The sequence below is a fragment of the Pteropus vampyrus genome, unplaced genomic scaffold (assembly GCF_000151845.1).
Source record: "Pteropus vampyrus isolate Shadow unplaced genomic scaffold, Pvam_2.0 Scaffold58, whole genome shotgun sequence".
Classification (NCBI taxonomy): Eukaryota; Metazoa; Chordata; class Mammalia; order Chiroptera; family Pteropodidae; genus Pteropus; species Pteropus vampyrus.
Genome location: NW_011888839.1, coordinates 1,322,820 through 1,348,975, shown reverse-complemented (window position 1 = coordinate 1,348,975; position 26,156 = coordinate 1,322,820). Strand labels below are relative to the sequence as shown.

Sequence of the window (26,156 nt, the reverse complement as noted above, 5' to 3'; positions counted from 1 at the left end):
TGTCAGCTGAGAGGACCTAGAAGCAATGTCACCCTCATAGCAGTGAGCATACCTAGAACCCAGGTCTTGGTTTCTAATATCATTCTCCAATAAAATGAACCAGGGCTTCTTGGAAAAATGGGTGACTTTAGGACTGGAGTACAACATATACAAGATGCGCCTGGAATGTCTTGTAGTGCCAGAAAGTAAAAAAAAAAAAAGCCATACACACAGACACACGAAAATACAATGATGGAAATATGTTAAAAGTGCATAGGAACTAACTGAAATAGTTCCAATAGCCAAAACTGGAACACTTTTAACAAAAAAATAAAGAAGCATTGCATTATAACTCAATGTATAAAATAAATATCCTCGCGTCCATACTGATAGAAATAAATGATTGAATAGATACATGGGTAGATAAATGGACAGATACACTGTGTATGATTGCAAGAACGCAAAAATTATGTTAACAGGAAAATAGAAAATAAAAAACACTGATTTATTAGGCTTACACCACACTGGTGGACTTTTATCTCCCCCCCCCCCCCCCGCTTTGGACACATATATATTTATTTTGTTACAATAATTCCTGTTCCTCCAAAAAGTCTTCAGAAATAACAAAAATCAAACAGAAAAAATAAAGGCAGACTGGTTTTAATTGTACTAAAAGTGCTTATTTATATTATATTCAAATCTATGTGCATTCATTTCAATTTCAACTTTTAAGATCTAAGTTGATGCTGTAAAAATAGTACTAAAAGATTCGACTTTCAAAAGCAGCAGTTTCAGAATAACTAAGAACTTGATTCCGGTGTGCTGTTGATAAAAAGCCAGGCGTTACTTTTTTCATTAAAATAAGTAACTTTCTCGTATTGCATCTTTTGAGGAGAAGACTATTCTGCTGGTTCAGCCACAAGCTCTTTACATATATACAGTTACTTTTTAGTAAACTCTATTCATTCTGGTGTTCTTGAAAATATTCATCAAACATAGAAGAAGACTCATCTTCATGTTCCTTTGGTTCTTTAAATTCCAAGTCTTCTCCATACTGAATGGCAAAATCAATATGCTGTAGTACAATGTTCATGCTTTCGTCATCTGAGTGATCATAAGGCAAAAATCTAACCATGCTGTAGTCGTCAGTCAGTCCACATCCAGCCTTAGTCAACTTTTTTAACTTTTTGCTTCTTGGGTCTCTTTTAGAATCGTTTAATAAAAAATATATGTCTGGATCTAGAAACTTCTCAATTTCCTTTTTAGCTTTCTTACTCAGCAGGTCCATTTTCGTCATGACGATAACTTGTGGAATTTCTAGAGAGACCATAGCGCTCAGGGCTGCCAAGATGCCAGAAATAAACTTGAACGACTCCACCATGAACTGAGAATCAATCAGAAAAACTCCTCAGACTCCGAACTCTCACCGTTCTAGCTGCTGGACTAGCTACTTCATCACGGGCAGGTGCCTGTACAACTCCGTCTGACCTGGACAGTCAAAAAGGATGTAGTCGTCCTCTACGTGACCAAGACGATTAGTTCTCTAGCCAATCAAATTTATTGGCAAAGTACTCCATGCAAAATACCAATCCTCCATTGAGACCGAACCGCAGAGAATGGTCCTCCATCACGTCATCCACCTCAATCCGTTCCCGGATGTCGGCTATTACGGAGTAGCTGAAGTGTTCTGCTGCAGGATCGAGGTTCACAACCTGGACAGACCGATTGAGGGCTTCACAGTGCTGGACCATGGCAGCACAGTAGGTGCTCTTCCCGCTGCCTGCGGGTCGCATGACCAGCTGCGCGTACCTAGGCATGTCGGCTCTCCAGGTCTCCAGGGCCACCCACCACACGGTGACTACCAAGAAGCCGACTGACACGCTCCCTTCAGCCTTCGTGCGACGCCCACTGAGGACTTTTATCTTTGAAAGTGTATATTTATAATATTGTTAAGAAAGTCATTTCCAGAAGAGGAAAGCAGGAAGAGGACTGCATTTCCAGCAAGGGTGACCATCCCGGGTAGATTTAAGGCAGAAGCAAGAAAGAAGAAACATAACTGAAAGGAAGACAGAACCAGGTGGTCAATACGGCCAAGTGAATTTTTTTTAAAAAGAAGGGGAAACAGGAAAAAGAAAAGAGAGAGAGACACACTCAGTGGTATGTCATTAACAGTGCTCTGTGTTCCAGTAGTGTTAGTTGCTGGCCTGGACGATTTCTATTTTGCCATCTCTTTCTTGGATTCCTTATTTATTCTGACTGCTTTTTAAAAATGATCAGAATAAGCTTGAGTCTTCTTTTTTGACGTTTTTCTTTTACTTCTGTGGCACAAAAGAATTTTCTGAACATGTAATTTCAAAACACATGCTGGTCTGTTCCCATCTTCTGCACTAACCAGGAAATAGTCTTCTTCATAAACTGAGATAAACATGTGCTTACTTATTCGCTAAGGAATCCAATTTATAGGGAGTTTACACATGATTATATCTATATAAGAAGAGTACTGCTTGCTTAGAAAAGATGGAGACTATGATTACATTTGCCAAAGTAAACATGACTCAGAAGCTAACTTGGAGAAGAATCGAAAAAAAAAAAAAGACAAAAGAAACTGTGTCTTGCTGTTCGTTAAGTGATATGAGTAATATATCTGTGGTCATTTTTAAAATCTGTAGGTTCAGATATTGTCAGTTGCTACTGTTACACCTTTGCCAATATGTTTTTAATATAAACCATCTTGCTGTTAAAATATTGATATTACTAGAAATAGTTATAGTGTGTAGTAACTTGCAAATTTTTATAACTGTACTATGTTTCTCATTTTATGTACTTTTATATTGAAGAAGATGAAACTTAAAGTCATAAAGATTTTACTTTTCATTTGGTATTTTGAATGCAGCTAAATATTCTGAGCGAATTTTTGTAAGAAGTAAAAAATGTAAATTCAGTATCTCCCCTAGACCTGGGGACATCTTGCCTATTCTTTTGAGAGCAGGCCCTGCTCCCAGGTGGATATCCTCAAACTCGGGAGGTGACAGGGAGTGTGTTCTGACTTTAGATATACAGACTTTAATGTGCACTTACAGACATGGGAGGCAACTTGTATTGTAGAATGGAGATAGGAGGAAAAGGATGAAAAACCTGGGCTTTTAGTCATTTTGAAGGTGTATTTTTAAAGGCAAGAAATTAGAACATACTTTAATAGTTTGTTAGCTTAATTTATAACTTTGAAATATTTAAACTTATGGTATGTGAACCTCCGTTTATATTCTTGTGGGTTTTTTTTTTTTTTGTATGACATTCTTGTTCCTCTTTAGCCACCAATGTTGAGGCAAACTTAGGTAGATTTTTAAAACAAAACAAAAACGACTGAGCTCATCTGTTCCTGTTTTCTTAATTCTCTTAACCCGTTAGTAAATATTTTGACAGGTTATCTTTGAATTTAACCATGAATCATAAGTAAAAGCCTCTACCTAAAGATACATTGCATAAGCTTTTAGATTCTTAGAATAAAATTACCCCAAATGTTTTAAATTCCAGCTCTTCAAGGAGAATATTGGCAGAGGGAGAAGAAAATGGAAAAGCAATTAAATAATTAGTTGTTGATACTTATTTAGTTATTTATGTGTTTAAGGCACAGTGGAAATATTTTGAGTGTAAACAATGTTCCCAGCTTTAAAAGAGCTTATGAGATGGATGGGAAGGCAAGAGAAATGTACATGGAATAGTTAAAATAAAACAGAATAGCAAATCAGTGTTACCAGTAATAAACATTTTCAGAGAAGGATTTCAGTAAACTTGGGTTATCAGAAAGGCCTGCGGGCTGGGCATTGACTTGTGAGTCAGAGTTGGATTGGCACAGACAGATGAGGTGATATCCTGGTAGGGGAAAGTCACCTGGGCAAAGGTACAGATAAACACTATGTGCATTTGGGGAACTGGGGACATACTAACTTGGTTAGAGCAAATGGTTTGTGTAGGCACACAAAGGCAAATGGGCTTGAAAGATTTATAGTACAGTCTATTTAGGGTTGAAAGTTTGGGCTTTCTTCTTGGATAGTTGCTGAAGATTTCTGAGATACAGATAATAGGATCAAATCTGTGACTTGGAAGGAACGAACAAATGGCTATGTTCCAATGGAATGGCAGAGGGAGCTGAGAGGCAGGCCGACCATGGAGGTCCTGAGCTCATGCAATAGTCATGAAGCCAAGGGTCTAAGATTTTGAAACGAGTCATTTTCCTTTTCACAGAACTTACAACATTTTCTAATGGTTTTCAGAGATATCATCAATTTCCACAAGTGATTGGTGACAACATAGAATAGAATAATAGAAAATGAGTATCCATGTAAGTAGGATAAAAAGCAATATACATTTTTCACTTGCCACATTCATATTTCATGTGCTTCTAGCATTTTATGGTGTTTATCTGTCTGCTTCTGTAAATGAATTAAATGTAAGTACCACCTAACTTGTAATTGAAGGAGATTAAATGTATTTCCAAAATTCAGCTGGTGGAATATAATTATATTAACCTTGTCTATACAGAGCATAGGAAAGTGTCTTTAGCCCCAGGTAATGAGAACATGTTACTTTTTTATACAAAAATGTCGCATAGGGTTGGGCAAGCAGTATAGTAAGGTGGAGAAAGGCATTGGACCCTGGGAAATCTGTGAGCTTGTTCTCAGGATGATCCTTCCACTGAATGGCTGTACGACCTGGGGCACTTCATTTATCCTTGGGCAGCCTCACTTAAGGAAATTAAATTCTATAAACTCCAAGGCCCTTTTCAGTTCTAATGTCCCATAATTATGTAAGTTACCTCTAACACCAAAAGAGCATTTAATAAAATGGATTTTAAATACACTTTGAGTCAGACTCTGATTGAGTTTCCTGGTGACTATGAAACCAAAGAATGACACGGCTATGGATTTATCTATGATTATTTCATGGGAAACTTCAGGAGGAGTTTTTTTCTAATGCTGATTGCAAATCAAGGTTATTAGATCATTCAGTATGTGAAATTATATTTACCCCTCCCCATGAATCACAATTAAAAATGAGTTAGCTTATAGATGTGATTTAATGAATGCTATTCCTTCTGTGAATTTTTTTAGGGCTGCCCATGAGGGACATGAACCACAAGCACCTTTGAAAAGGCTGAGAGACAGTGTGGTAAACTGGTTAAAAGCATATATCTGGAGTAACATCAACTCAGGTTCAAATTCAAGTTTTGCCACTTGATAGCTATATGACCTTGGGCTAATTAATACATGTTTCTGTGCTTCAGTTTACTCATCTGACTCAAAGTGTGTTTGAAATCCACTGAGTTGTAGAAATTAAAGAAGTTTATTACATATAAAGCACTTAGAACACGACTCCCCCACAGGTAAATTTAATGAGGTATTCTTATTATATCTGATAAAGTTGTATTAGACAGGGCATAAAAGAGTCTTTTTTTTAGGAAGACACCCTGGCATGTAGAGCAGTAGGCACAATTTTGTGGGCCAACATATCCTCTTCAAGATCAGTTCAATCACTTTTGCAATGGTTTTTTTTTTTTGGTATTGGTTCAATTGTAATTCCAAAGCCACAAAAATGGCATCATTCTGATCATTGTTTCATCCTGTTTGCATTTTCCTTAAGATGAGCATATTTTATCTGTTTGGGGCACATGCTTGCTTTCAAGGAGGAATGTTCTAGAGTAAACTGAAGTACAGGAAGAGGAGGTTTAGAGGCAGAAGTGAATGAAGGAAGTAGATCTGATGTCCACTTTTCTGCTTTCAGTAGATACTTACTATTCATTTAAAAGGTGTTTACTGGGAGAAAGTTCTGCTGTAGTTCGAGGAACTAATATTTCAGGTTCAGTTGAAGCAATGAGTCAGGGTTTCTAAGACTAGTCCTATTCAGGCTACTTCATTTTAGATAACAAATTAAGGTTAGTCTTCAACTCATAGTTAATGAATTATCTCAGCTTATCTCAAATCAAGCTTCATTTGAGTTTTAGAAAACTCCTAGCAAAGCATCTCTCTCTCAGTCATCCCTGGTGATTTGAGCTGCAACCAAATAACCAGAAAAGTAAAAAAGAGTGAGGGATGTGGACAATGGATCTTTTGTGTTCCCACCCTTGCTTCAGACTTTGGCACTATTGGTGAACAATTTTCAGCCAAGGTTTTCCTGAAGTCTCTGTTTCTCAGCTAAGAAGAAACCATTTTTATAGGGCTTGTCAGAATGGGTGTGAAGCTTTTCTTCCCCTCTGAAGGATCTCAAGCCATGAAAAGTCCTATTCATTCTCTCTTCAGTGGATCCTGCTGGAAGGGGTGTGTCAAGGCACCAGTTCCTTCCCCCTAGGGCAAAGGAAACTCAGCAGAAGTTCCTGTTCTTGTACAAAGAAGGAGGGTATGGCTGTTCTCCCTGGCGGGAAGCCTGACAACAACCTAAGTGCCAGGACTGTGCCCCTGAGCTGGGATGTGGCTGTCTACTGTGTGAGACAAACTGTAGAGATGTCGATGGTTTCCACTTCTGGTCCCTTAGATTTAGATTTCAGGATAACCCTGTATATGGTACCTTCTTAGGTACCATGGAAGAGTACCTTAATAATAAGGGTACACGAAAATGAAAAAATAATGAGTGCGTATGTGTTTTCTTTTGTGTCAGAAAATTAGATCTATCTTAACTCTCCTTCTAAACCTTAATTGCAATTATGTTTATAACCAAGTAAAGCTAGTTAAACTGTGGTTTGGGCTGAGACTGGTGACAGCTACAATCTAGAAACTGATGCATGCACTAAATTCTAAAATCTTGTGCTGAAAGTAGCTGCCATGTGGGTCAATGCCTGAAGGTTTGGGTTGTGCTTCTTTTGCATCTGCTGAGGACAGTTTGACATTTGGCAGAGCACAAACCAATGGAAAGTGTGCCCACATCAAGTGTATTTTCTACCCGAACATACCATTTTTGTAGAACACGTGGAAGCTCCACATGCCTTTTACTTTGAATACTGACCACAGCTTTACTTTTGAACCATACCTTCCCCAGCTTATTGTTAAGAGAGGCTTTTCCTAATCAGTATGTACTTCTAATTAGACATCAACATGTTCCAAGAGATACCTTACCTAGATAATCGTCGATACTCAATAAATGTTTGAATGAATGAACACAAGTCCCATGGGCTTTCATATTAAGAGCATATACTTTAAAAGAAAATTATTTTCACCAATTAGACATGGGTGCCTTTCGTGATGTTTTACACATATTCCATGATTGCATGTTCGCTCTCTTCTTTCCATTTTCAAAAAGCAAGAATGCAGCATAACAGGAGCTATAATATGTTGCACAGGTTCCAATTTTATTCTATGTGGATCTCATACTTCCTCCTCTAATAATCTAGATGGTACTTCTTTTATCATTTGTGCATTTCTCATGTCTAGGTCATTTTTTCAATCGGGACCCCAACTCAGCCCAACTTTCTGTATTTTGAGGAGTGACATCACTTTGAATGGGTGGAAATCGATATGTGAAAGCAGAAAACAACTTTATTCTTTGTGATCGCTGTCCCTTCAAACACATCCTATGGGCTATTTCTTTTCCAGCCCCTGGATTTATCAATTATTCTTAGAAAATAAAAAGCTTTATTTCAGTGATTAAAATGTCTAGCTGAATGTAGTAATTAAAACTCTAAATTTCATTCAAGTGGGATATTTCCCCATTTGCCCAGCTTGAGTAGGTTTTAGGTGGGCAGCCTGCAGTGAGGGAGGGGTATAGTTGGCTTCTGTTTTATTCCTTCCTCCTCCCGATTTTGCTCTTTTACTCTTCAGTCCCAGCTCACACTACTCACTTTCTGTGGGTTAGGCCCAGAAGGAGTAGGGATTCAGGGGGCAAAGGGACACTTACTTATGTTGAAGGTGTTCTCTGGATTAAGTGGATATTTATAGCTACTTCTCTGCAGGAGCTTTTGTGGTTTCTCTAAGCCTCCTCTGTTGGATATATATCTCATTATAATTTCCAGAATGGCCAGTGCCTAGGGCTAACTGTTCATAACTTTACCCTTAGCCCTCAAGCATTGAGTTCACCACACACAAACCTTTTAAGAGTCCCATCATCCCTTCTCTAAAACCTACCCCTTTTTAGCCAGAGTCTTTTTCAAGACTGCTCCCAGGCTGGCTTTCTCCAGCTGGGTCCACATCTGTTCCATGGAAAACTCTCTCACATTCTTTGGCCCTCACCATCAGTTGAAATAATAATGCCTTCTGCTTTCTCTTTGCCTCAGTCCAGTAATCTGTTTCTTACCTTTAGATTTCTCAAGCTTGAATCATGTCCCCCAACCTCCAAGGGATTTGAAGCTCTCCATTAGTCCCCCTAAATGCCTCTCACTAGGCTTAAGAAAAGGAGAAACTCCTATGTTCTCTCTTCTATGGAGGAAAATGAGAGTGGGGCAGAAAAATCCCATGCTCCAGCAGCTTTCTCCAAATGATATTTCTTTCATAGCTTTTTTGGCTTCAACATTTCTTATACTGGCTCTGAGACATTGCCGTTGGAAGTCCTAGCATAGGTGGTCTAGCACCTCACTTTCGAATGTGCAGGTACTTGGTACCTATGGATTTGTTCTTGAATTTTTCAAGCTTAGCTGAAATTGAGCGGAAAGCATTTTATTTTAACATTCTATTACATATGTATATATAGATATTTTACAACCCTTGCTCAATATCTTGTACTTGGAGAAATTGTATAAAACAATAATAGCAAATTCTTACATAGTATTTATTACATGCCAGGTACTATTTTAATCCAGGCTTTGTTTAATCTTTAAAAAAAAAAAATTCAGCAGCATTCACATTTTTTTCGAAAGGTATAAAATACATGTGATCAACATGGTTATTTTCATTTGCAAATGGAAGAGTTAGGGAATATAAAGACCTGTACTTGACTTTATTTCAAGATTATCTACCATCAAATATCTCACACCCAGGCTTCTGCAGGTCTGGAATTCTCTTTCCACTGGATAGGAGTATGTAGTTGGAATCCCAGTTGATGATAACATATTTATTATCTAAAAATCAACATAGTCAAGTTTTTAGTTAAGGATTTCTGGATTTTGGATTTCGTCCTTGGAGGAGGTGAGGATCTTCATGAGAGCTGGGATCTTGAATATTCTTCCAGTCATCGAAAGTGGAGTCCTTTATTTTCTCATGCTCTGATTCCAATTATAATTTATTAATTTTCAGGTTTTTTCCAATTCAAGATCGATGAGATTACCAGTTTATTATAAAAAGTTAGAACTCAGGAACAGCCAAATGGGAGAGATGCATAGGGCAATGTATGGAGAAAGAGACGAGGAGCTTCCATGCTTTCTCTGAGCCTGCTACTCTCCCAGCACTGCTTCATGTTCACCAACTCAGAAGCTCTGTTTAATCCTTATAACAACTCTATGAGGTAGATACAACTATTATTCCTATTTTTCCAGATGAGAACACTAAGGAATAGAGGTCTCTCAACTTGCCCAAGGTCACTCACAAGTGTGTCAGAGCTGGCACTTGAACCCATGTAGCAAAGCTACAAGTATTCTCCTGACCACTACATTATTCCTATTGTTGCCTCACATGCTGTGGTCACGGGAGGGGCATCCTCTCAGGAGTTGAGCAGGGATGAATTCTAACCAGCTCTGTTTGTCATGTGACTTTGGAAAAGTTAGTCTTACCTCTAGTTTCTTCCCCTGAAAGTTGAGGATAATCCATTTGCGATTTTGTATTTATGTGGCAAGTATCTGAGGGGATTTGCTTCTTTCTATTCCTTCTTTACTCTCCTTCCTCTACAATACTAGCCAGATGGGCTCTTTACTTCAAGTACTCTGGATCTGTCCAGCATGAAGATATTAAGCACTTCTCTAGCTTAGCAAGCAAACTGAGGTGGCATTTCTGTTCTGTTTAATGTATAGTCCTGTCTTCAAAAGAGGTAGGGAAGGTCTGCAAAGATATTTCTATATTTCTGGTCAAATGCAGACTTTGATTGAAGCTTCTCAGTTGTATATTCTTCTTCAAAGTAGTCCTGACATATTTGCATGAGCAGCAGAGCTTTGGGGAAGGGTTCCAGCAGGATATGAGTGGTTCTGTCAGGAGCCTAGCAGTAAGCAAGACCATACACAGGGACACCATGTCGTACCTGGGACCTGGTCATAGGGGGTGCCATGGTGCATGTAAGTAGAGAAGAACCCACATTTCCACCTTCCTCTTCCTGAGCATGTAAAAGTAGTACCATTTGGTATCAAATAGATCTGGATTCAAAGCCCAGTTGATCACCTACAAACTTCATAAGACAGGTCAATTAATTTAGCCTTGCTGAGCCTCATTTTTCTTATTTATAAAATGGGACAATAATATTTACCTCTTAGGGTTGTAGTGGGGATTAAATATAATCAGATCTTCTTAGAAATTAAGAGGCCTAGAATACTTCCATTTTAGAAAGTTCTAATAGAACAAAAAAAATGAACAAATGCCAAAAATAGGGTTATAAAAACAATAGTGTATTCTAAATGTTTACTTTTGACAAATTAATGTTCTTAGCACCCACAAATATAATGCAATATAATTCTGCAATTTATATGATAAGGATTTATACCAAAAAAAGTTCGTTTATAGTCCATGAGATGTAGTTTTATAAGGAACAAAAATTCCTGTCATTGTTTCAATGTACCTGTCTTTAACATCTTTAGTATTTCTAGTAATTTAGAAACTATTAGCCTTTAGAAATTTAGAAATTATTAGTCTTTAGTATTTCTAATAATTTAGAAATACTGTAGAAGTTGGTATCTGAGGCCCCTCAAGAATGTGAGACTTGGGCTGAATGTTCTCCTCCAACCCTTGTTAGAGACCTCAGGCTCTGCTAAAGCTCCTGGTTTAGCAGGAGGCGCCCATGAACCTTAATTCTCCTCTTCCCTTCTCTCCAGTTTCCTTTTTACAACTGCCACTAGAACAACAGTGAAAATGACTCACATGGTGCTTTAATAAATTTGGCCTTAACACTATTCCTGAGCCCTGTAACTTTTTTTTCTTGCAATTTTAGATTTTTTTAAAAAATTACTTTCATTAGTTTCCTTGATTTGGTGCAATAAGGAGACTAGAAATAGTCTCACTTTATTATTATTCATTATCCATTTAAAATTTTTTTTTATTGCCAAACAACATTCCATTGTCTGGGAATGCCACATTTAGTTTATTCATCAGTCAATGAACATTGAGTCGTTTCCACTATTGTGCTATTATAAATAATGCTGCTATGAACATTCATATACAAGCTTTTGCATGGACATGTTTTCAATTCTCTTGGATACATACCTAAGAGTGAAATTGCTGAGTCATGTGGTAACTCTATGTTTAACATTTTGAGGCATTACCAAACTGTTTCCCAAAGCGGCTGTACTTTTCACAATCCCACCAGCAATGTATAAGTTTTCTAATATACCCGTTTCCTTGCCAACACTTCTTGTCATCATTTTGAGTATTAGCCATCCTAATACAGTGAGTGTGAAGTGGTTGGGTTTGCATTTCCCTGATGACTAAATGATGTTGAGTGTCTTTTCATTTATATATAGTCTTTGGAGAAATGTCTATTCAAGTTCTTTGCCATTTTTATATTGGATTATTTGTAATTTTATTGTTGAATCATAAGAGTTCTGAATACTAGACCCCCATCAGTTATATTATGTGCAAGTATATTCTTTTTACTTTCCTGATAGTGTTCTTAGAAGCACAAAAGTTTTTACTTTTGATGAAGTCCGTTTATCTATCTATCTATCTATCTATCATCTATCTATCTAGGTTCCTTGTACTTTACATGTTATAAAGGTCTTTCCTAAAAGTTTTATAGTCTTGGATCTTACATTTAGGTCTTTGTTTCATTTTGAGTTATTTTTTTGTATATAAAGTATGGGTCATCTTTTTTTTTTTTTTTCCTAGAAATATAGTCTGTGCTCCCAATGGCATGATGTCAGGGAAGACATAATTGCAGAACTGATCTCCAAGATCTGAGGGGAGTATAAAGCTGATAAGGCCCATGGTTATGATTAAGTGCAGATATGGCACCCAAAGGTGGTACAGGACATAGGAGAGCCTGGCTGACCCTGTGATCAAGCTAGGATTGCTCACTGCAGCCTGGAAATTTGGCTGCTTACAATGGAGGTGAAAGTTTAGCATAGAAGAACTCTGTCCCTCTGACAAACTGCGTTTATGAAGAGAATAGTTACAGGATCTTTCCAGCTGGTAATTCTACTTACCAGCCAGTAGAATTAAATCATGACTCATATATCTGCAATACTCCTTGCTGGTCTTTATGGTGATGAGCCCTCAAACCCCTCCTTTCTCTAATCTCATCTGCAACTCTTTCAGAAACAACAAGAGGCAGAGGCTGAGCTTCTACTGTTGCCCCTACAGATCTTTTGCCTTCTCTACTGGAGACCCTCCATTTGGCCCTGAGTCACTCTCCTCTCTGCTCAGTGTCTTGCTTTGGCCTTATGGCTTCCTGATGGGTCAATTAAAGGAGAGTCCTAGAAGTAGATCAGAGACAGGGAGAGGTGAGGCAGGCATTGGTTCTCTGGGGTCCCTCCCTGTGGGTTGCTGCAGGCTGGCCGTGTCTTCTTAGCATAGCCCTTCCCATCTGCTGTTGTGGTATCTGCTCCCTCCTTGCCCTTCAGACCTGTTCATCACCCTGGAGTGGGCTACCACTCTTGGGGTTCTCTGTACCCTGTGCATACCTTTGTCATTTTATTAGGCTTTCATTAAATCATCCCACTCTTCCTGTACTTTCTTGTAGAACCTAACCAATATACCCTCTCTCCGAGTCAGGCATTTGTGTGCTAAACAGGCCATATTCAAGTCTTTCACTTTAAATTTGTGAAATGCATTTATTCATTCAGCAAATGTCATTAAAGTACCTATTATAGATGTGAGATGCCCATTATGAGCCAACTCATTTAGGCACTGGGGGTTTAGGGTAAATGAGATGGATAAAATCCCTGCTCTCAAAGAGCTTACATTCTGACAGGTGGACAGACGATAATTAAATAGATATACTTTATATCATTAGCTAGTGATAGGTGAGTAGAAACAGCATAGGCAAAGGGAACCGAAATGACGATGAGCGGTGCTATTTTAGATAGGATGAGCAGTCCCAGAAAGCCTCTGTGGAGAGGCTTGAATTAAGTGAAGAAGGCCCATGTGGCTATCTGGGAGAAGGGTGCTCCAGAAGAAAGAACAGCATGCACAGAGGCCCTGGGCATGGTTGAGGAGTGGTAAGGAGACCAGCTTAGAAGAAGTGAATGAAGCAGACACTAGGCAGGGGCCAGATTATGCAGGGGTTTGGGGGCTACTATAGAGCTTCGAATTTCTTTCTCAACATAATGAAAGCCAGGGGAGGATTTTAAGCCCAGGAGCGACATGATTTGACTCACGGTTTTAAAAAGATCACTATTTGGTGTGACCAGGGAAAAAGGGTCCCTAGATAGCACTGTCAAATGACAAAAATAACACAATTTTGTAACCAGTTTGATGTCCTTTATTCAAAGGAAAACAATGCATGGGTTGGGGGAGTACAGTTCCTCACCAGCAGTGGAGCACTTTTCCTGAGGGATTTTGGGCAAGAATGAGTTTTACAGAGTGTTAGAAGAGGTAATGCGGATACAAGGCATGATTGCCCAGGAGGCTGGAGATATCCTTATAAGACTAACTAGTCCTATTTTCTAGAGTAAGGTAAGCTCGCTAAAGCCGAGTTGGAGGATTGCGATTGGTATATGTTAGGTTTCCTTGACAGGTGACATAAGAGTAGTCTGATTTAGGTTTAGATTTGTGATGTGGGATGGGTCACCGGGGCAGTACCCATTTTGTGGGTCCCGATACACGAATTACCTTTATCGGTAACTAGCCAAGCCTTTTCCTATGTGTCCTCAGACACATTCCTGTGTTCCAGGAGGCTGAGGATCTGATCTATACGAGTAATGTGACATGATGTCTATGACATAGGAATGTTCCAAGAGAGAGGCCCTCAAAAGATGACTGGATGCCCCCAAGAGACAACAGAAATTACACCGGCAGTGGAGGTAGGGATAAAAAAAAAGAGATGGGTTAGAGAAAGATAAGCAAGAAGGTTGTGAGAGAGAAGACAAGAGGGAACCTAGAGAGACAGAGTGGTTCATGGCAGAGCAGTGTGGTGAAAGCTGATAGAGAGAGGGGTGGTGTCAAGAATGTGTCATTTGGAGTCCAGCGGCCCTGGGTTTGAGTCTGGACACTGCTGGTAAAATCCATGACCTTGAGTAAGTTACTTCTCTTCTCTGAACTTGCTTCCTCATTTGAAAAAGGGGATGATAACAAATACTGCTTCAGATTCAATGAGATTGCATATATAAAGCACTTAGCAAAATGTATGGGACATAGTTAACACATATGGTCGAAATTTATAAAGATTTAATGGAAATATCTGCTATCCTGAGTCCCCCAAGACTTCCAGCCACACAAGGACACCTGTCCTTTAACATTCAAATAAAAAGAGGGGCGCCTCATTTCACATGCTAGGCAAAGTCAAAGCTGCCTCACCCCCACTTTCTCTGAGGGACCATTCCCTCTCTCACCTCTCCTCACATGTTTCTTTTGGCCACAAGTCACCCTATACTCTTCTTGATATCCCCAATGCACCAATATCTCACAGAGTTATGCACAGCAAATTTTACTGAGGGCTTGGCACAGTGTGGCAGCAATTAAAAATTACAAACTGGTCACTGCTGTTGATAAAATTTCCTCAGCCATTCCACACACTGGGAATGTCTCACTGGCCTTTCTCAACCTCTCACTATTTCTAGAGGCCAGTCTACAGTGCCCCAAATTTTCATTATTTTTTTTTTCCCATGAAGTATACTTCTTACTCTGATTCAGCCTATTTTTAATGTATAAATAATTTAAATTTTTTTTTTTTTTTGCTAAACCAAGAGTCATCTTAATTTAGATCTCTTCCACTAAAATGCACAGGAGAAGATGAGATTATTATAGCCTTTTTAGCATAATCTAATTGTTAGGCATAAGTTTTTTAAATGGAGGAGAGCAGTATATATTTATGGATTATGCTGCTGTGTGCCACCCCTCAATCACCTGCAGAAATAGATACAGTTAGTGTTTTGTTGCAAAGAGTGGAAATTTCCTTTCTGTTAGTAAACGAGGCACCTGGGATATCATAGGAACAGAAACTCTGGTGTTTACTGAATACCAAGGAGCAAGAAGCAGAGGACATTAGGCTATCAACACCTGAAGAGCTGGGAGAAAGCAAAAGATCTCCCCTTATCCTCTTCAGTAGCAAGAAAGCAGTCAACCTTTGAACACAGGAGAACCAAACACTTGATAACTTTGTAAACACACAAATGTGCTTCTCTTGATCCCTTAGATGGCTGCCAGTTGGCCACCAAATAAAGTTCCAAGCAGCCCCATTGGAATCCTATGTCTCTGCTGCAGTGTTCCACAGGCACCTACCTCCCTGAGAGACATTGCACTGCCCCATCTTCGCTTTGCTCATGCTCTTCCTTTTGCCTGGGATATTGATACACCCTGTTTTTACCTAACAAAAAGATTCAAAGCCTAGCTCATGCCACCACTTTCACAAAAGCCTTCCCTGATTCTTCTCTTCTTTCATAGATTAAGAATTGCTAATTTAAGAATTGCTACAACTAATATAGGTACATGCTGCTCTATTTTGTCCTCACATAGGTGCCTATATTATGGTCTCCAGTAGAATAAAGGTCCTCAAATGCATGAATTAATCCTTACACTTTAAAAAAATCCATTGTGAACTATATTCACAGTGGATGGAGAATAGCCATTAAATATTCATTGAATATTTCATTCGTTTCATTCATTCGTTTTCTATTGCTGCGTAAGAAAGTATCACAAATTTAGCAGCTGAAAACAATACACATTTAGTATCTCAGTTTCCATGGGTCAAGAGTCTGGACAAGTCTTAACTGAGTTCTCTGCTCAGAGTCTCTGCAATCAAGACATCGATGAGGGCTGAAGTTTTCATCTAAGGCTTGGGCTCTCTTCCAAGTTCATGAGGTTTTTGGCAGAATCCATTTCCTTGCAGCCATGGAACTCATGGCAGTTTACTTCTTTAAGACCATCAGGTGAGAGACTCTTTGATGCCTCAAATCTCTGACCTCCAGACCTCTTTTAAAGGTCTCACCTGATTAGGTCAGGTCTACCTAGGGATAATCTCCCTTTTGAGTAATTCAAAGTCAGCCCATTAGGAAACTTAATTACATCTGTAAAAATCTCTTCTCCTTTGCCTCATAATGTACTTAATCATAGGAGTGACATCCATTATTCACACGTCCTTCCCACACTAAAAGAAAGGAGATACACATGGCATGTACATCACGGGGCAGGAATTTGGGAAGCCACTTTAGAATTCTTCCTACCACAAATATTTTTGGGGAAAATATGAATGTTTTTAATAGAATGTTTTTTACTTGTTTGTGTCACAAGATCCAAAATTGCTTCAAAATAGTAGGAAAAACTTCAAATTAATCACTACTTTAAATGTAAAAGTCTTTAAATAATGTCTATGAAGGAAGATATAATTTCATTATCATTTTTTCTGGCAGATTGAAAATGAAAACAATAATTTTGAATCATTTTAGTTCGTTGTAATACGTTGTTTAAAGTTGGTTTCATTTGGTTGTAGTTTATGTTGTTTAGAGTTGGTTTCAGTTCATTTTATTTAATCTAGAAACAAGAATACAAAAATTTCCTATGTAAGTGACAGAGTTGAGTTTGTTAATTAACAACTCATGAAACAGGCTAAATAATTGTCTACACAGTGCATAGATTGAGGAATATGTAAAGAACTATGGGAAGATTTTGTCTTCTATGGAAAGGCTAATGCCTCCAGCAGTGCACAAAAAGCCAGCCACAAAAAGTCCTTAGTTTAATGAGCTCAAAACACAGTTGTCATTTCCCTCTCAGAATTCTACACAACTTTTTATTCAAATATATCCACAAGGTTGGGGTGGTGAAACGCTATCAGTTTCTTAAAACAGCCAAGAGGGTACCATGATGGGAATGGAGGCTGTTTCTTCTATACGGGTATGAACTTTGGGGGAGCATTAGTTTTGACATAACCATCTTTAAACCAGGTTTGGTAAAGGACTAAGGACAGAGAGAAAATTCTGTAGTTCAGTTTATGAGAACATCTCCATAGAGGGATTTTGAAAGAGGAACTAGTCAAAACCTAATGTAATAATAGACTGAGTAGATTAAAAAACAAAGGATGGCAATTTAAAGATGATTAAAAAAAAAAACCTCTGAAGTTCAAATATTGAATATTTTTTTTGTTGAGCCCTGTGAACACATACTCTACATTTATTTATATGAACATTGTTGGTGACTAACAGCTAAAATATGTTTATATAAATTTTTTCCAATGTGATATGGAAGGACAGATTTGATGAAAGCCAGGTGTTGGCAATTCTGCTTTCTTTTGCATCTCCACCCACCGCTTCTGTGTTCTGCAGAGACCCAGTCATAGAGTCAGAGGCAGGAGTTTATCACTCCATCCCTGACTTCCTGCTCCAGAATATAGATAGATCTACACAGGTAGAGAAAGAATGTGGGATGAAAATCCCCAAAGCTGGAATGACTACTGGGGAACTTGGCTGAGGGCGTAGGAAGAAGGTGTGTCAAATTCTCATGCCTTACCTCACACGCCCCGTGAAAAGTCCTGTTGCTAGCAGCGAGCAGAGCTCATGACCATTTTTCAATTTGTACTTAAAAAAAAAAAAATGTGTACTAATGAAATAGTACAATACCTTGAGTGAGCCTGGAAGTAAATAAAGCTGGCAGCTCTTCCTCTCATCTCTGTCTGATGTTAATTTAATGAAGTCTTGCAAAAGGATTTCATTAGTTTGTTTAAAAACAAAACTACGGGCTTGCTATTTTTATTTCATTCATTATGATAATGACAAAGCGCAACCTTTTTTTCCAAACACTTTATTTAAACAAAATGACGAAGGTCATGTTAGAGTAGTTATTACTTATGCTTACTAATGAACTTCTCACAGCAGAGGTGGCTCTGCATGAACCACCTGTGGAGAGGCTACATGCAAAAAAGACTGATTCCTGATCAAAAACAAAAATGCTGATGGAGGCCAACGACAGATAAATGTGTCTTTTGTTTGTTTTACAGGAAATGATATAGCACATATTGCCCTATAATAGAGCCAATGATGCCAGTTATAAACTGTCACTTATATTTTCCTACCAAATTGTCATCTAATATGTGACGGGTTTAGAGTTCAGATAAAGTGTAGATGTATACCTTTGAGAATGGAAATGGATTCTAGGCTCGCTCTATGTAGTTTGTGGATGGGAATATTAACCATCCCCTAAGTTCGGCATGACCCAAGCCCAACCACCAACCCTCTGACGGTGCTCCCCAGTGTTCTCCTAGGCCTCAAGACTACATCATGGAGTTCTTGGGATTCAACACTCTCATTTTGCTTTCCCTCAGTCTTTCCTTCTCTCTGTTTTCACAGTTGGTTTCGGGCCACTTATCCCTTCACATCTGAACTGCTGACTTCAGGTACCCATCCAGCTGGGTCCACCAAAGGCTGCCATGCTTGTCTTCCTCCAACACTGCTTGGGATCATGTCACCTCCCTGCTCAGAAACCTGCAAAGATCTCACATTTCCTATGACATCACCCCCAGGCCTCTTGACTTGTCTTGCAAGGCCCTCTCCAAAATAGGTTAATCTTACTTATTCAATCTTCCACTCACTTATTCCACTGACCTTCATCATGTCCCATCACTCCAGTGAGCCCTGTCCCTTTTTTCACTTGATTGCTTTTCTTCAGGCTGTTCTCCTCACCTGGAATGCCATTCCTCAGCTCTTTCTCATTAAATCTATCTTTTCCTGTGTCCTTCCTGCAGTCTTCTGGCACACCCTCACTGGTCTCTTACCCTTTGAACTCTTAAAGCATTATGTCTCTTCTACACATTTTAGCATTTAATTATATGCCTGCCTGCACATTGGTTGTTTTATAGGCAAGTCTATAAGCTTCTAGAAGTCAAACTAAGTCTTATATTCTCTATCCCTCATATGAGTACATTGTAGTTACCATATAGAAGATATTAATTGTTTCATGGTTTTTTTCTCTCCAGGTTAGGTCAGTAAAAAGAATTCTTATTTTCAGTTTATGTTGTCAAGTATATGTATAGCAATGGTACCAAATAAATGTTTTTGATATAAATGATTGCCACAGAATTCATTAATAATAGATTATAAGAATTGTATTTTCTACAGGCCTTAATACTTCTTTAGAAAGAAAGATAAGAAGAAGCCCAGAATTAGGATACATGCATTTTAAGTATTAATTCAAATGTCACCTCTTTAATAAAGCACTACATGAGCCATCCATAAATGGGAGCTATCATCATATGCCCACTGCATCCCATACATACTTCTAAACAATATCATCTTGTACTGTCTTCACACATCTGTCCTCCTTCCCTCCCTTTTACCCCAAACTGTGAGTTCCTTGGTGACAGAGACTATTTCTTTTAATCTCTGAATCTGCAGAAACTGATATAGAGCTGGCAACCAATAAAAACTTGTTGAATGAATAAATGAATTATGAGAGCCCTCATGTAACCATGAGTGTGATATTCTATAAGTACAGTTATGGTTGGCAAATGAATACTGAGTCTTAAAATAAATAAACCTTTTTATATTTTTAAGTGATTATTTAGTATAAGTGGAGTTTTGTTTTGTTTTTATTTTTGTTTTTACTTTTAGGAGATTTTAACTCTCGATCTATTCCAAATGTATCTTTTTACATAGAGAATTACAGAGGAAATTACAGCTGAGTTTAGACCAGAGAAAGTGAATTGTTTCTTGCCAAGCCTAGAGAAATTTGTAATATATTTTTAAAATAGGTGTAGCTTCCTATAATTTTTCTTAAGAATAGCACTTTCACTCAAAAAAACAAAAGAAACAAATAAACTGGTTTTTAAAATGAGCAAAGAACTTGAAGATACATTTGTCCAAAGAAGACATACAAATGGCCAACCAGCATATGAAAAAATGTTCAGCATCACCAGTCATTAGAGAAATACAAATCAAAACCACAATGCGATATTATCACCTCACATCCATTAGGACAACCACTATCAAAAACTAAATATAAGTGAATATGTGGAGAAATTGGAAACTTTGGGCACTATTGATGGCAACGGAAAATGGTAGAGCTACTATGGAAAATGGTATGAAGATTCCTCAAAAAATTAAAGATACAATTACTATTTGATGGAGTAATTCCACTTCTGGGTATTTATCCAAAAGAACTGAAGGCAGGACTTGAGGAGATCTTTGCATGTCCATGTTTGTTGCAGCATTATTCACAATGGCCAAGAGGTGGACACAACCCATTGTCCATTAACAAATGAATAGATAAACAAAATGTGGTATAGTCATACAATGGAATTTTATGCAACCATAAAAAAGGAAGAAATCCGGTCTCATGCTACAACATGGACAAAACTTGAGGACATTATGCTTAATGAAATAAGTGAGTCACAAAAAGACAAACATTGAATACTTCCACTTATATGAGGTATTTAAAGTAGTCCAACAGGCACAGAAAGGAGAATGGTGGTTTTCAGGGGCTAGGGAGAGGGGGAAATGGGGAGTTGTTTTCCAATAGGTAGAGTTTCAGTGTTGTAAGATGAAAAAGTTTGAGAGATCTATGGCACAACAGTGTGAACTTAGTTAACACTAGTGAACTGTACACTTAACAAATGGTTAAGATGGTATATTTTATGTCATATGCTTTTTACCAGAATTTAAAATTATAAATATAAAAAGAATAGTACTTCCCATATATATTCACCATCATCAATATATAATTGCGCACTGACATGAGCCAGCCAGTAGGCGCTTAATAAATGTTTCTAATACTGATGGTCATGATGAAAAATATAGGAGAGCATTTTTGTTCTGATTTATGTCACCTAATAATAAAGACATAAGTAATTGATTGATCTAATAGTATCGTGACTATTTTATTGAAGAATGAAACTTATTATTAAATACTGAAAACTTCTGATAAGACTTATACAGGTTAGAAACGATTGGAGCAAATGTTATGATAATTACTGAATTATATTTATTGTTGAATAGCGGTATCAAGTATTTGGGTTTTAACGAAGTGGACATAATTTTTGCCTTTTAATTATTATGTTGCACACTTACATTTTTTTAATAATATTAAATGGCATGTGGCTTATGGGCTATAATTTACATCTTTAAAAAAATACTAAGTAAAAGCTGGAATTAAAACAAGACATAACAAAAACACAGCATTTAAAAAGTTAACCTAGTTCACTAGGAAAAAAAAAAAAGAAATTAAAGCTAAAGTATTTTTCTTGCTCTATCTACTTCCTATCTCTTGTAATCAGGTTTTCCATATAATTTAATGCATGCAGGGCAACTTTCCCCTAACTTCCTCTGCCGTTCTTTCAGCAATTTTGGTTCAATGTCACACCCCAAAAAAGGGCACACCTCTTTAACACTTTCAACTCTTGAATCAAACACACCCTGATTAAACATGCTTTTCCCATAAACAGTCAGTATCTGTCATTCAGGTCAGCCTCTGGGAGAGAGCAGTAGTGCCAGAAGGTGAGCTGGTGAGAGTTAAACAGGGTAGGCTGGATGGAGGAGGACTAGCTGGGGCTATTTTGAGAAAGAAGAAGATTGATATTGGTAATGCCTGCACAGCTACACTTTACTTCTCATAATCGCTAGAAAGCAAAAAAGAAGCAACAGCATGGTAAGAAACTAACTGGAGTTTTGTTATCTCTTTATTGAGTAAGACTTTGTTTTGAACTTATATGGTATTTATTAATGACATCAATTAACTTCACAATGTGTTTATTGTCTAGACGTGGCATAGTCACTGGGCTTAAAAATTGTAAGCAGTGTGAGTAGAAGGAATATGATGGAAGGCTGAGTACCCTGGGAGACTTTGGCTTGAAGTAGAAATGAAAATACCTAGCATGTGATCTTTTAAAAAAATATTGCAGGTAATCTTTAACAAGCTACTCTTGTTAAATATATTTGAATTAGTTTCATCAGCCATTCTTATAGTGTCAGTTCTATAGACCTGTTGTTGAGTGTGCTATAAAGAACTTAGTTAATCCTTTTTTCCCCCTGAGTTGAAAAAAAAAATCTTTTCTCCCCACCCCTTTTCCAAATGTCAAAAGCAAACTGATGTCCAGCCCTTTGGAAGAAACTAGTTGGGAAATATTGTATTAAGAGTAAGGAATGATCTTTATTTTTCTTCACAGTAAAAGAAGGTAGAACTCTGTTACACATTCTTTTAACATGTAGGTTATCTTTCAAATGCGTTCTCCAGTAGGCGTTGTCCCCATAACAAGTTATTATGTATTGCACATACTTTCCCCAAACAAGATTTTATTAGGACATAGAAATTTACGAGAGCTTCTTACATTCTATTATTCTAGAGGTGCTATAGCTTAAAATAATTTATGAGAAAAAAGCAATCTTGTAAACTTTTAAGAAAAAGAAGTTTATATAAGGTCTATTAAACTTTGCTCACTAGTTTGATCATAGAGGCATAAATACAAAGCCCAAGTTAATGTTGGGCGTTATTGCCATCATTTTCTTTGTTAATACTTTCCCCCATTCTTTGATATTTTAGATGCGATGGCTTAATAACTACACCAACAAATAGTCTTTACATTGAGATATGAGCTCCTAATCATCCCGTAGATAGCTTAACAGAATTAATATCTTGTATTTTTACAAGAAATGCCTTTTAAAAATGATTTGTCAAATTAAAAAAAAAGTTTAAGAGCATCATGACTATAAACCTTCGAAAAGCATGTCAAGTTTACTCAGTGAAATTTCTGATATTTTATTATTTTATTAAAGCTTAATTGTAAATATCTAAAAAATGTACTATTAGATTAATTTAATAGCTTACATGCATCGATAAGTAAGCTTGGAGTAGGGTGGGGGAGAACTGCAGGAGGAGGTATATTGGCCAGGCTGATAATTTTGAAGGTTGTATCTCCCTTGAGTTTCCCTGCAATATGAGATAAAGGTGCATGGAAGGCACTGCTGGTACTAATAGTATAGTGGCTAGTGAGGCGACATTTTCATTTTAATTCAAATGTTGAAATGAGCAGGAACCTGCTGCCTCTGTCTCCAGGCGTAATCGGAACTAGGGCAGTTCTCAACCTGAGCGCACAGACTTGTCCATCTCAAGCCTGTACAAGAACAGTGTTTGCAAAATGCAATCCAAACATGCAAGCCGAGGCAGAGAGAAGGCAACCAAGGTTCCTGCTGCCTGCCAAGAACAGAGTGATGAGAAGTGATGAAATGTCTTACTTTACAAAACTGCAGGAGCAGCAACTTTCTCAGGTTCCCCATCCCCAGCACACACATGGTCCCAGTGCCCCCAGGACAGTCTAGTGGAGGAGTGAAGAATAAGACCAAATTCCATGGGAGGAAAATCAAATGGATCTCTCTGAGGGCAGGAAGAAGTGAGTGGAGGGCCAGAAGACCCAGGAACGAGAAAAAGGTATTAGACACTGAATGAAAACCCATAATTTTCTAGGCCCCAGTGAGCTGAAGTGTGAATTTCTCACCAGTTTGGCAGTTCTGTGCTGTTCTCTGGGCTCTCTGGGAGCTGCCCCTTCCAGCTCCTACTGCTTGATCTCTACCATCTATTTCCAGTCCTTGCACCTGCTCCTCCTCCTCCCCACCTTCCTTCGTGCACCGGTTGCTTCCAGGTTCTTTCTGTGTCTGAGGTTAACTACCTGCTTTCGCCCTGAGTGTGTGTGTGTGTGTGTGTGTGTGTGTGTGTGTGTGTGTGAGAGAGAGAGAGAGAGAGAGAGAGAGAGAGAGAAAGAGAGAGAGAGAGAGAGAAAGTCAGCCAATAGGAAAAGAGCAGGAAATGGAAGGAGAAGAGTGGCACGAACATCACTGTGCATCTCCTGGTCCTGCCAGCTGTGCATGACCTTGGCCAAATCACTTTTCACACTGCAGTTTTATCAAGTGTAAAATGAGGATGGTTACCACCTTATAGGACTGTTTCAGAGTCCCTGTTATGAGTCTAACATCCCTTCAGATGTTTTCCTCAAAAGAGGAAAAATAAAAGGCCAATAGTATACAAAACATGTTCAATGTCATTAGAAAGCAAAGAAATGCTTTATTGTAAAACATAGCATATATCAGAAAAGTGTATAAAATATAAATGTAAGGTATAATGAATAATTATAAAGCAAGCACCTGCGTAACTAGGCACAGGTCAAGAAATAGCATGTTGCCGCCACCTCTTAAGTCTCCTGGGGTCTCTTTCTGATCACACCTTCCTCTCCTCCCTCACCACCAGGGCCAGCCCTAGAGTGGGGGAGTGGGATACTTGCCTCAGAGCGAAGATTAAGAGAGTGCTAAAAACCTCGGTAATCAAGATAATTAATATTTTATTGCAATATTTTTAAAAATAAAAGTTAATGAAAAATCTACGATGAATAAAATGTAAGAAATTTAAAGACAGGATCTGCACTGTAAGAGATAAGCACTATCTTAACCATTATAGTCACATCTTTCTTTATAGTTTTACCACCTATGAATAGATTCCAAGACAATGCAAATTAGTTTTCTTGTTCTAGAATTTCATGTAAACAGAATTATATACTATGTGTTTGGATCCTTTTGATCAACTTTATGTTTATAAAATTCATCCATGGATTATGTGCAACTGAAGTTCACTCATTTCTATTGCTGTATTCTATTTTATGAATGCACCCAACTTACTTTTTTTACTGTTGATGGGATCTGGGTCTGTTTCTTGTTGGGGGCTATTACAAGCAAAGCTGCTAGAACATTCTTGTACATATGTTCTGGAACAATGTTCATGAGCTTCTGGAGGGCAGCAGTATTCAAAGTCTGGGAACCCTTGAGGGTTCCTGAGATCTTTTGGAGGTGTCCATAATGTCAAAACTATTTTCATAATGATGCTAAGATGTTATTTGCCTTTCACTCTCATGCTCGCACAGTGTATGGTGGAGAGCCAGAGGCAACATGATATGCAACAATGTCTTTCTTGCTTTAATGATTAATAGAAGGTGTTGTTGAATTTTAAAAATTGTTCCGTTTTAATTACTAAACTGATAAATGTTGATAGATATAAACTACATAAACAAAGGCTCTTGGGTCCTTAATTTTTAAGAGTATTAAGGGGTTCTGGAACCCAAATTTTGAGAACTGCCTCTCTAGGGAATAGAGGAGAGGACTAGCTTGCTCATAGGATTTGCATAGTTTCATTTCTGTTAGATGATGCCAAAGTGTTTCCCAAAGTAGTTATACCAGTTTACGTTCCAATCACCAGCGTCTGACAGTTCCTATTGCTCCACAGCCTCTCTACTACTTAAAAGTATTCTCTTAAATTATTTTTCAATCTGGTGGGTGTGTGAAGATATCTTATTGTGATTTTCCTTTTCATTCTCTTGATTACTACTTAGGAACATATCCTATGGGAATAATTGAGGATATATGTAGAAATAAGTTATAAATATGTCTTCTGAAGCCTGCAATGCATCGAAAATAAAAACTATAGGAATCGTGGTACACTGACATGGTGGAATAAGTGCCAACATTAACAGTATTATTATTATAGAAATATATTTATTGGCATGAATTCAAAGAACAATATACCAAATAGCACATACAAAATGGTATTATATAATGCCTTTAAAAAAATTCAGAAAGAAGAAATAGTAACATTGCTGTCTTGGATTGGAGAAATAAAGGATAATTTGTATTTTCTTCATTGTACTTATTTATCTGACTTTCAAATATGAATATGTATTTCTTTTATTTTCTTCTATGGTTTCTTTTTTCATTCCCTTTCTCTTCCCCAGATAATGTGCTAGGTGTTTTATAAACATCTCATTTGATCCTCAAAAAAATCCAGAGGATGAGTATTTCAAAAACTAGATTTTGAGGGAATCATTTGAGAAGGCTAGGCACAGGCTTTTATTCCTGTCTGAGAATTGTCCACTGAGGACTTCAGGAATAATTCATTGCCCCCAAGCCATTGGCTGTTCCATTATACACTGCTGTCTGACACTCACTT

General features: G+C 37.8%; 1 pseudogene; it reads right to left on the bottom strand.

The window, feature by feature from the left end:
* Positions 1 to 918: 918 nt before the first annotated feature.
* LOC105292482 lies at positions 919 to 1,819 on the bottom strand (annotated as a pseudogene).
* Between the last annotated feature and the right edge of the window lie 24,337 nt (positions 1,820 to 26,156).